Source organism: Heterocephalus glaber, unplaced genomic scaffold, assembly GCF_053883595.1.
Source record: "Heterocephalus glaber isolate CG9 unplaced genomic scaffold, H.glaber_assembly_v1.0 deba00001479, whole genome shotgun sequence".
Classification (NCBI taxonomy): Eukaryota; Metazoa; Chordata; class Mammalia; order Rodentia; family Bathyergidae; genus Heterocephalus; species Heterocephalus glaber.
In genome coordinates this window covers 13,451,550-13,463,910 of record NW_028258316.1, presented here as the reverse complement: position 1 = coordinate 13,463,910, position 12,361 = coordinate 13,451,550, and the positions used below count along the sequence as shown (strand labels likewise).

Here is a 12,361-nt window from a genome sequence, read left to right as displayed (position 1 = left end):
GACCCCCGGTATCCTCCTCCTCCTCCTGCACCTTGAGAAGTGAACCAAGGGAGCAGGAGAAGGAAAAATTCCCAAGCTCACAGAACTCTCACTGAGCACTTCTCTGCATTTTACAGAGGAAGATACTGAGGCAGAGAGGTTTGTTGATTGCCCACAGTCACGCTGCTAGGAAGTGTGTCAGAGTCAGAATTTGAACTCTGGCTCTGCTGATCCCAAGTTCATGTGCTTCCCACTGTGCATGGCTACTAAGAGCCTGCACTGAGCACTGTGTGCCTAGATCCATTCCAGGGAGAGGCAGCCGGGTCATCCCCGCTTCTCCTGGTATAGAAGGGCAAACCTGGCAGAGAGAAGTGAGATTCAGCTCAGTGGGGCACAGCAGAGAGGGAACAGCAAGGGAGAAAAGAGAATCAGGAAGGAGTTTCAGGAGGCTCCAGGCCCGACACTCACACTGTTGGAGAGGAGCTCCTCGCTGGGGCAGGGTCTCTGGGCCTTCAACTATTGGAGGTCAGGATAGCGCTTTGTCAGGCAGGAGCTGCTGTCCTGGGCACTGTAAGATACTCAGGGACATCCTGGGCTTTTGCTCACTAGACACCACTGTGACAAGCAAACATGTTTCCAGACATTGCCCATTGGCCCCAGTAAAGAGCTACCGTTCTGGGGCAGGCAGGGTTTGGCAACAGAGAGACAGTCCCAAGCTGTAACCCTCTCAGCCTCAATGCCAGGCTCACCCCACACCTGACTTGACCCTGTGGCTTCTTAAGTATGAGGAGAGCTCCCCCAGCCCAGCTGGGCTGAGGACCAAGCTGCAGCCAAACAGGAGAGCTGGTGCCTGGGAAGAGGACCTCTCTCCCTCTTGGGGTGCTGGGAGTGGATAGGACTGTTATCCAGGACCCAGAGGGGCCGCGGGACTAGGGAGGGGCTCGTGGGAGGCAGGGCTTGGGTTGAAGGTGCTGAAAGGGGGTTGAGAGCCACCCCTCTGTTGACAAACAGGCCCTTTTTGGATGGATGGAGGCCCTGCAACCAAAGCCATGTCAGGGGAGGTGGGGTCTTGAACTCCTCCTGACCCATTGTCACTGAGGTAAGGTGGTCAAGAGCCACCTTCCACAGGGTGGATGAACAGCAGGCAGCCTGAAGCCCCTTCTCTGTTCATGCCCTGTGTCTCCAAGGGGACCAGGGCTGCTGGCACTGTGTCAGGGAAAAGCAGAGGCTGGGGAGGACAGAAGGGCCCGAGAAGCCCCAGTTTCACAGTCTCCCCAACACTGTGCAGCCAGACAAACTTCCAGACGAAGCCCTGGCCTCTTGCCTCCCCTGCTTAAAACCTCCTCTGGCTCCACACCACCCTCAGCATCCATCCCCAGCTCTCAGACAGCCCCTCACAGGCCTTTATGAACCCACTGTCTGTGTCCTGGACAGTTCACCCCATCCCACTGCGGTGGCCACCAACACCCAGCCCCCACCCACTTCAGCCACACTGAGTGGCTAACAGCAGCTCAAACCTCAGGGCTCACTAGGCCGCTATCGTCTCTGACAGCCCTCTTCTGGGCCTAACATGCCTGCTGCCTCCCCACCTACAGCCCCCTGAACCTGCCAGCTCCTGCTAACACACTCGCTCTCTGCCTGCATGAAGCCTGCCCAGCTCCCCTGAGGGTGACGGCATGCTCGGGGCGTGGTTGGCACCAGCCACATCAGGAGGAAGCCTCTGTGTTCAGGGCTCTGCCCCAGGCACACCCCGCCTGGTCTTGCCCTCCTGTAGCCTCAGGCCTGCACAGAAGGTGGTCACCAGGAAAGTTGCTAGAAGAAAGCAGGAAGGAAAAAAGAAACACGTGGCTTTAGAAAAGGAAGAAGACGAGAGAAAACAAACGTGCTGCTGAGTGGAGGAGTGGCCTGTCCTTCCGGAACAATCTGCGAACTGACCCACAGCCCCGAGCGTGCGCATAGACGTCACTTCTGTGGCTCAACCCTGGATGGCTCATCCCCCAAAGGTGGGGCCTGACCTTGCTGACAGGCTCCTCTAGGACTTGGCTCTTGATGCTGCCAACAAGGCAGGACAGGTATTCAGGGAGATGGCCTAGGGGTCCCAGATGGGCATTTAGCTGCCCACACAGCACAGCAGTCACGGCCCCCTCAGTGGAGTCAGGTCCTTGGTTTTCTGGCTTCAACCAAGCGATGCCAGGGGGTTACCATGCAGGAAGACTCCCTTTTCCTTAACTGAGCTCCAACTGAGCTCACATCTGTCTGATATAATCGATGATCTTGCCAGAAAATTTTCGTTTGAAACAAGGCTTCTATAGCTCAATGGGTTTAAAGAGCACGGGTCTTATCCACTTCCTTATAAAGACAGGAAGGTACAGCTTAGAAGGCACAGTGTGGCCCGCAGGCCCCAGGGAAGACAGGGTGACAGAGCCAATTGCAAAACTGACCTCCTGGCCCTTCCTGCAGAACCAGGCAGCCCTCTGTTGAAAGCATAAACACATGAGTGAATAAACAGGAATGTGAAAGTGGGTTTTGTTTGGTAACATGGAATGACAACAAGGGACACTTGGTTTCTGGGGCAAGAGGTGGAGAATGGGGAAGAGGAATTATCCCAGAGCTGGACACAAGAACAGAACTAGGTGACTGCTCAGGGTCATTAGATACTTGATTAACTACCCTCTATCTGGCCTCTGCCCGAGCACTACACTGAAGTCTTGGCTTTGGCCAAGAAAGCACTAAGTTTAGAGTCAGAACCTCAGGATTCAAATCCTGTCTCTTCCATTCACCATTGCATTGACCTTGACCAAATCAATGCCCTCTTAAAACTGAAAGTTCCTTCCTCAATATAACGAGGCTAAGGACAACCTCATGCCAGAGTTGTTGTAGGCTCTAAATGGGAGCACAGAGCAATCGTCCAATAATTCCTGGTGGGCTCAGGATTCTTTCTTGCATGTGAACTCAGAGAAGGTTCAACCAGCTATGCCCCTTACTACCCATGTGACCTGATGAAAGGTCCTCTTTCTCTTTCTTTCTTTCTTTCTTTCTTTCTTTCTTTCTTTCTTTCTTTCTTTCTTTCTTTCTCTCTCTCTCTCTCTCTTTTCTTTTCTTTCTTTCTTTTTTTGGCACAGAGGATTGAACTCCAGGCCTTGTACATGCTAAGCAAGCTCTACCACTGAGCTACACCATCAGCCCTTTTTCATTTTTCTTTTTTCTATTTTGAGACAAGGTCTCTCTAAATTGCCTGGGCTGGCTGTATTTGTGATCCTCCAAGTAGCTGGGATTACAGGTTTGCACCACTATGCCTGCCTGAGGCAAATTTCTTAACTTCTCAGCCTCTGTTTTCTTATTGGTAAAATGGGTATAATAGCAGCACCCATCTTGCTCACAGGATATAATGAGTTGGTAAGTGCTACAGCACCTAGAATAGAGCTGCATGCTTGTTATCGTTACTTGCATTCAAATAATAGCAGAGAGGAAGTCTTGCCCAGGAGAGAGACCCCAGAAATGGAACAAAAGAATGAATGAAATAATGAGTGAATGCAAGAAAAATTAGGGTTCTTCTCACCAATGCCTCGTGGATCTATCTTGGCTCATTCTTCCTCTTGACTGGGAGTCCACCCTGGCTCCCTGGGGCTGGGCCTCTCCCTGCCTTTTTCTGCAAACACGTAGAGGTAGGGTCCATTTTGCCCCTAGATGATTTTGAGTGATAAAGAAGTAACTTCAGCCGCCTTGAATCGAATCTTCTCGCCAGAACATGTAACAAACCTGGAAATTGGAATTGCCCTGAAATTGATTATTCTGGGAGAGCACCTCCTGGCATTAAAACTAAATTAGATCAAGGTACCTCTGTTATTAGCAAAATAATTCCCTACGATTACGGAATGCAGCCATGAATCCTGATGGCAGATGAACTTCAGGTGACTTACTTGAGACAAATAACTATGCAAAAATCACAGGCTCATCTAATCACCTCTCTATAGTGTTTCAGTGGGTAATTATGCTAATGGGTCTCAGAAATCACCTTTTGTGGTCTGGGAATGGGAGGGTTTAAGAGTGATATGTGTGCAATGTATATTACCTGCTTCCATTGGAAAGGCTGGGTGGATGCCATGTTTGATTCCAAAGGGGCCTTGTAGGGGAGCTGGCTTGACCCATCATCACCTGAGGAGAAGCCTGTTAGACAGTCAGAATTACAGTGGCCTCATTATTCATCTCCTTTCAAATCATCTTACTACAGGAAATCAGATTTGTTTAAGTTCCACTGTCAGACTGATAATTCTGAGAAGCAAGTTAAAGTGTAAAAGCTCAGGATCTTTCTGTCAATTCAATTCAGCAAATGCACATTTGTGCCCCTGGGTGTAAGCAGAGATCTGGCCACAAGCAAGGAGAGTACCAATATTTAAGAGTGTGTGTGACATCTCCTAAACGCTCAGCAACCTGATGAGACAGGTGGTATTGTGACCATTTTAGAGACAAAGAAATGGAGGCTCAGAGAAAAGAAAGGATTTGCCCAAAGTGCCACTGCTACTCATCAGTGGACATGACTATTTCTGGCCACGCTGGGGTTGAGGCCCAGAGCAGACTTGGGGAGAGCCACTGTAGGCAGAGGAAGTGGCCAGAGCAAACAGCCAGAGGCAGGAAGCTAAAGAGACATGTCCAAGGGTGGGTGATGGGGTGAGAGGGAGACTGAAGAGCAGAAAACGGGAGACCTCAAATGACTGATTGGGGGATTGGACAGCAGTAAGTCTGGGAGGTGCTCGAGCAAAGGAGGATCAGATAGAATCGGAGAGCATGGGCCAAAGTGCAGGCCTCACTGGTGTATAGGGCTGCTTGTGTATGTGCTGCCGAAGCAAGCACAGTATGGGGCTGCTTGCATGGAAGGAGTGAGAAGGGGATGAAATGAACAGTGACTGACTTTTTCAGCATATCCCAAAATATTGCATAGGACACAGACTAAAAAATATTCAATCAGCAGTAGTGATGTGCACCTGTAGCCCTGGCTTCTTTGAAGGCTGATCATGTGAGCCCAGGAGTTCGAGACCAGCCTGTACAATACAGCAAGACCCCAATCTCATAAATAAATATTCATTTCTTATATAAGATTTACATTTAACCAGGCATCTTGTACTTCATCTGGAAATCCTCCCCTTATCCCTGCACATCATCCCTCCACTTCCTGACCCCATCTCTACCCAAATTGCCTTCAATTTCTGCTGTTGAGTAGGACTCTCCATCTGTCCTGGGATCTTGCCTGCTCCCTTGAATACTGCTGGCATTTTTGAAGTCACACTTCCTGTCGGGTCACTCTCACTGCCCAGGACACCTAGCCCATGCTCACCTATCCTGCCCACCACCAGCCGGATTCCCCAGGAAGTAGGCTGTGAGAAGTGGTACTGTGGGAGGCCTATCGGGACTGCTCTCAGGCCAAGGCCTATGGCAGGGAAGAGCCGGAAGCAGGATGGGACAAAGAAGAGATGGGGGCAGCCATAGTAGGGATGTCAATCATCCTGTGCAGGGGGGTGCTGTGTGGGGAGGGGATCTGAAGCTGGGAGGGCCCTTCAGAGGTGTTCTGAGCAGCATCAAGAGGCCAAGTCTTTATGTTTGGTGGGTCACTGGATGTAGGACACCCCAGGTAGGGGATGCCACCTCTAATGAGATGACTATCTTCAACAGAGGTGACCCCAAAGAGCAGACAGCAGAAGGATATCCTCCAGCAGCCTCCCCACACCTGAAGACAGGGTTTTTCATTCTAGAAGAGGGGATTAGTGTTGCATAGCACAGCATCCAATGCCCCCAACCCAAACACCACTCTAGCAATCATCAGTCTCTGATTTTTTGTGAGCAAATCCCTCCCTAAGCTGTCTTCCCTCCCTTCCCTGCTTCCTGGTCACTTCTCACACCATGCTCTTGCTAGTCTCTGGTCTGTTCCCTTTAAACCCAACCTCCTTCTCCAGACAAAGAGATTTGTGCAAGACTCAAGAGACAGTCATGTCCCTCCCCTGCCTAGGATCTCCCAGTAGCTCCCCTGAAGTCCAAGCTCTTGGGTACAGCATTCAAGGTCCTTGAGACCCAGCACTGCCTCTTTCCTGCTCCCCTCACTCACAGCTGCCCCACACTGATGCCCAAGGGTGCTCAATGGTAAGTCCCCAAGCACACCAGGCCAATTCATGCTTTTGCATAGGCTCTCTGGCCCCTGCACCTGGGAGCAGCAGTTCACTGTTGTGTTTATCTGTGTCCTCAGCACCCAGCCCAGAACCTGACACAGACGAGGGCCCCATGACATTGATTTAGGAACTTAGAGAACCCATCAACAGCAGGAGTGGGTGTGCAAGAAACTGCAGAGGTGGAATCAAAGCATCCATGACGGGTTAGACTCCACCAAGGCCTGCCTGGGAGCTGGAGCAGTTCTCTGCATGTCCTCACTCAGTCCCTCCACCGTGCAGAGTATCTGACACAAGCCAAATTCTGTGTGTTTAATTTTCAAACATCTCTGCAGCTGAGGCAAGGTTTGCATGCTTCCACTATTTGCTCTCCCCCACAGGCACTGCCCTGCCCTGCCAAACCACCACTTGGAGTTTTGTCTCGTCCCGGCCCCTCCCCTACCACTCAGGTCATCCCTGCTCCAGGGTCCTTGAGGGCCTGTGTCTGCATCCTATGCTGCTCCAGTCGACCAGGTTCTGAAGCTCACTTCCATCCTCTGTGAGGGGCCCACCACCCCCACAAGAGACTAAGCTATTGGTTCTTATACAGCTATAAAGCGCTCGGTGCATGGGTAGGGTGGGGCGGTGCCATTGTTACAAAGTCCAGGGTTTAGAACTGAACATACATGGGTTTGAGTACAGGCTCTCCCATTTACACACTCTGATGTTGTGCAAATTGCTTATACTTCTGAGCCTGTTTCCCCATATGTCATACAGAAATAGGTGATGCTAGAACTTTTTCAAACATGGTTGATAGAATTAAATGAGAGCACATTCAAAGTATCTGGCAAAATACTCAAATTTGTGTATGTATAAATGCACATAAATATAGTAGCTAAGTGTCCAAAAATTATACCTCCACTGATGGAGGTATGCAAGCTGATTAGATTTACTCATTCATTCAGCATTCACTGAGCACCTATTGTATGCTGGGGTTCTTGATGAGAATAGCAAGGAGTGCAGCAGTGGGCAGAACCAGGCATGACCTCTGTGATCCTGGGTCCTCAGCTCTGGGACCACGGTACATTCATCCAGTGATCACAGGATGAAGGTAGAGTCGCCAACTGGGATCAGTGCCATGAAGAAAAGTCACTGAGGCCATGGGTGTGTAGTGTGGGAGGCCAGGGATGGTAGCCTTAAGGAAGTGACATTAAGTGGCCACTAGAAGAAGAAGTTAACTAGATAGACCCAAGAGGTGGAGGACAGAGGAAAGTATTCTACAGAAAGGAACCTGGTGTGTGCAAAGCACTGGTGTGTCGGGGGAAGGAATAATGCACATTTGAGGACTCCGAAGTTGGCAGGAGTGGCTGAAGACAAAGAGGGAGTGGGAAGATGGCATACAGTGAGGCTGGAGAGGTGGGCAGCTCCAGCCCCAGGGCCTGGTAGGCCATATTGAGGCAGGAAGAAGGAGTTGGAATGCTGTGATTGAATCTGAGCTTTGAAAACCTCATGAGGACCAGTGGACAAAGACCCACAGGGAGAGAGGGTGGCAGAGTCCAGGAAGCAGCTCTGGGCTCAGTGAAACCTGAGCAGGAGTTGGACTGGCCTAGAAATAAACATGTACGGGTCACCAGCATAAGGATAGCCATTGAAACTGGGGTTCCATACAGTAGAAGTTGCTTGTGGAGACAGCTGAGGATAAGAGAACTCTGGTAGTCTTCACTTACAACTTTTATAGCCCAGTGGAGTAACATGAGACAGCTAGGGAAGGGAAGAAGTGACTGGAAAACTAGAGAAAACGCCAGATGAGGGCGGTGAGATGGAGGCGAGCAGAAGTTTCCATGGGGCCAAGTATTGCCCAGAGGTCAGGCAAGATGATCCCCAAGTTTCCTTTGGTATTACCAACAGAGAGGTCATTAGGAGCCTTCCTGAGAGCCATTAAGAAAGATTCTGGTCTTGCACGGCCATTTTCACGGACCATACTGTCATCAATGGCTAATGTCCTTTTCGCCAGGATAATATTATGTTGTCCAGTGACATCTGGACCCAAGAGGATTGGCCCATTAGTTCAGAAAGTTTTTCAGAACGCTTGAAGCACATGGTGTTGTTTTTTTCCATATAATATTGGCCAATTCGTCTTCTAGAGTCTGGACCATAAGCAATTTGTGACCCTGTGTGCTGCCTTGATGGAAGCTCCCAACAAGTGGACATATGTGAATTTTGCATATATAGTGCACACAATACATGTGGTAAATCACTTCAGATGCATCCCTGGGGAAGGTGCCACAAGCTCTGTTGTCCATACAGATGGAAGCTGACAAGGAAGAGACAGGCCCAGATTGGGATCCCTGGAATATGTGTGAGGAGAGAATGGAGGGGCCTGAGTGGATACAGGAAGATAGAGAGGAGGGCCTGTGACCCTGAAATGCTGTGCAGCCCGTCATCTCGAGAGGTGTGGGTGTTGGGGGAGGCTGGGGACAAGGGACAGGAGGAAGGAGTCTGAGGAACACTGACTTGCAGAGTGCTTCTCCCAGATCCTGGGCTGGCCCCTAAGTGTGTGCTCCAGCTCAGAACTGGTGAACACCTTTTTTCAGAGTAACCCAACTGGGTTCCTTCCACCATCCTCTGTGAACATCTCCATCTCTATCTCCATCTCTATCTCCATCTCCTCCTCCTCCTCCTCCTCCTCCTTCTTCTTCACATAATTGCTACCTGACCCAAGAAAGGGGCATGCATTCCACTTCTATGATCTCACTGAATCCTTATCAGTAGCTCCTAGTGATAAGCCCTAGAACACCTCATTGTGTGGACCTTAAAACTGAGGCTCAGAGGGCTACCATAGCAGGTCAGACAGCTGGCAAGTGGTTCAGCCCAGATGTGAACACAGGTGTCTCTGACCCCAAAGTTCACACTGCCATTAAGAGCACTGAATGAAGAACAAGGAGTCAATCCAGGCAATGGTGTGTCTTCCTTTTGAGTCTGGCGTGGTCTCTTCAGGTTTCTGAGCATTGGGTCTATTGAGCCCTTTTGTGCAGCAAACAAACCTTCCTAAGGCCCGGTCATACACAGGTAATGGGGGTGCACGGTTGGCTCAGACAAGATTTGCGACCTCGAAGAGCTCACGCTCCTCTCCCAGAGACAGACTTGTAACCTGGCAGAGCCATCCACACTGTGATAAACAGGGATCGTGGAGTGGGCAGGTGAGGAGGGAATTCTCTGCCTGGGAAAGTGGATGAAGACCTACCAGGGGCTTCCCGTGGGCTGCAACATCTGAGCTGGATTGTAACAGAGAAACAGGCTCTGCCCCAGCAGTGATGGGGAGGACCTGCATTCTAGGAAGAGAATTCTGAGCAAATGCATGAAGGCATGGAAGAGTTGGGGTCCTCACTGCATGGGGGTGCTTAGGAGGGAGGAGTCCCTGCTGGCTGGGAGTAGAGGTGTGAAGGACTCTGGTGGAGATGCCAGATGGAGCTATTTGTGGTCTTTAGGTTTACTGAGCACTACAACAGGACTCGAGCTTTGTGTCGAGCACTTAGACACGAAGCCTGCCTGTATTATTAAAATAAGGAAACTGAGTAGGGTGTGGTGGTGCACACCTGTAAGCCCAGAACTCTGGGAGGCTGAGGTAGCAGGATCACAAGTTCAAGCCCAGAGTGGGGGGAGGGGGATGTGACATAGAGCGATCCCATCTCAAAATAAAAAAAATTCATTGTTTTAAGGGGGAGGTAGCTTGATGTGAAGGTGCTGGGTTCAATCCCCAGTACTGGGGGAAAAAAGAAAAAGGAAACTGAAGTTTGAAGCAGGAGCAGGACTGGACTTTACGTGGACTCCTATCATACTTGCTCTGTACCTTTAAAAAAGTTTTGAGCATTTTCTTCCCATTTCCCAATATCTATTGTACATTTTGATCCTTATTTACAAAGGGGAACAAAGGAGAGTGGTGGGGGAAAGGAAAGAAGGGACAGGAAAAACAGAATAGAAAGCAAAAAATGGAAACAAGGCTTTTGTAGATAAAGAGGGGAGGGGTTGAAGGGAGGGGAAGGGAATGGGAAAAAAATAAATTGCAAAGCAAAAATTTTTGGGGCTGGGAGTGGTAGCTCAATGGCAGAGTGCTTGTTTAGCATGCACAAAGCCCTGGGTTACACACACACACACACACACACACACACAGAGTTTTGAAGAATAAGACAGACACCTATGTACTTACCACCTAGTCTTAAATAGAACTTTACCAGAAAGGAGGAAGCCTTCTCCCAGCCCATTGCATCTTCCTCTATGCCCAGAGGTAAACACTTTGCCAAATGGTGCATTCATCATGGCTCAGAATACTTTTACCACATCTGTACATTCCTACTTTGTTTTGCCCATTTAAAAAAATTACTACCAGTATGAAACTGTCCAGTTTGATCTTCTACAACTTGCTCTTCCTCCCTCCTTTGGAGGTTTGTAAGCAATCTCCAGTTATTCATTTTCACTACAGCATAGAAATTTTCTGACCACTCCACAACTTGTTTATGCATCCTTCACTGATGGACATCAGACGGTTTCAGATTCTTCTTTAACACACACAGTGCTGCCGTGGGCAAGAGCGTCTTTAGGTATTTCTCAGAAGTGAAGGTTGAGTTCCTGGGGTACACACAGTTTCAATATTTTTCCTTGCTGCCAAATTGTCTTCCAGAGAGGTTGTACCCATTTCCCTCTCACCAGCAGGGTATGTGAGTTCCCCATGCCCATATCCCTTCTGTTCCACTTCTTTGCTTTTATGCCAACCCGATAGGTGTGAAATGGCACTTTACTGGGGGGGGGTCTGTTTTGCATTTATCTTTGCCAATGTTTATTGGCCAGTTGTATTTCCTCCTCTGCAAATTGCCTGTTCATCTATTTTGCCCAATTTTCTATTGTTTCTTTTGAAAACTGATTTGTAGAGAACCTTTGCATATTTGGGATATTGCACTGCATGTATCTTCTTTTGATAAATAGGAGTTTTACATTTTAATTAGATGTATGCATCTTTTTCTTGATATGTGCTTTTTGGGTCTTTAGAAATTTTTTTCCACTGTGAAGTTTTTTGTGTGTGTTTTTGGCACACCTGGAATTGATCTTTTGTGTACGGTAGGAGGTAGGGATTAAATCTTTTTTTTCTAATATGGACACCCAATCACTCCAGCACCATTTATAGAAAAAGCCCACCCTTTCCCTACTGAGCTTCGGTGCCATCCTTGCCAAATATTAAGTTTCCATACATATGTGGATCTATTTTTGTAGCCTCTATTCTAGTCCACTAGCCTATTTATCTGTCCTTAATCCAATAACAAATGGTCTAGTTGCACCTTTTCAGGCTTCTCCCTTGAATTAAGAGGGGCTTCCAGGAGCAGATCCAGGTCATACTCTTCTCAGCAACCTTGTAATGCTCTGGTTTACAAAAAGGTTTCTCACATACTGTCTCTTGGGAGTTCTAAAGTTCCCTTTTGCAGAGAAGAAAACTGAGGCACAGAGGCAAGGCGGCCTGCCAAGGTCACACAGCTAGAAAGTGATCTGGGCTTCTGTCAGATTTCAAAGCCACCATTCCATACTGTCCAGGCCCTGAAGGCTTCTACTGACCCTGTATCTGACCTTCCCTTCCCTTCCCCTCCCCTCCCCTCTTTCCCCTCCCTCCCTTCCTACAAGTAGCTTCTGAGTGATGAGTGTGCCAGCTTCCATCCTGTGCTGGGATTGAGATCACATTTTTGAGCGGCCCTTCCCAATGCTGGAGACCCACAAGACGGGAGGGGGTATACTGTTGCGGTTTTTTGTTTGTTTGGTTTGGTTTGGTTTTGGTTTTTTTGAGACAGGATCTCGCTATTAGTTCAGGTTGGCCTTGAACTCACTGTTTAGCCAAGGCTGGCCTCGAACTCGCAGTGATCTTGCCTCCTCCGTCTCCTGAGTCCTGGGTTCACAGGCGTGCGCCACTACGCCCGGCTGTGGTGAGCAGTTTGTGGGACATCTTCTGAAGCCTGAGGTCAGAGAGAGGAAGTTGGGCCAGGTTTCAGTGTGAGTTGAAAGAGCAGTCCCGGGTTCGCCCGTGGGCCCAGGCACTGACTTAAGAGAGAACTCGGCTTCCTTCTGGAATTAGAAGCGTCCCCTCGCCCTCCCTCTTTGAGAGGCCGGAATGCGAAGGATCAGCTTTCAGCCGAGCTGCGCCTGCCTTTCCGGGGAGCTCCCAGTGCTGGCCCTTCCCAAGAGGCCGAATTAACTGGTTCTGTCTGTCG

At 49.3% G+C, this 12,361-nt stretch overlaps 1 protein-coding gene across 1 annotated transcript in view; it reads left to right on the top strand.

Annotated features, from left to right (window-relative positions):
• Positions 1 to 12,361, top strand: part of Dab2ip (DAB2 interacting protein) — a 185,583-nt gene that overhangs the window by 9,469 nt on the left and 163,753 nt on the right. The window lies entirely within an intron of this gene.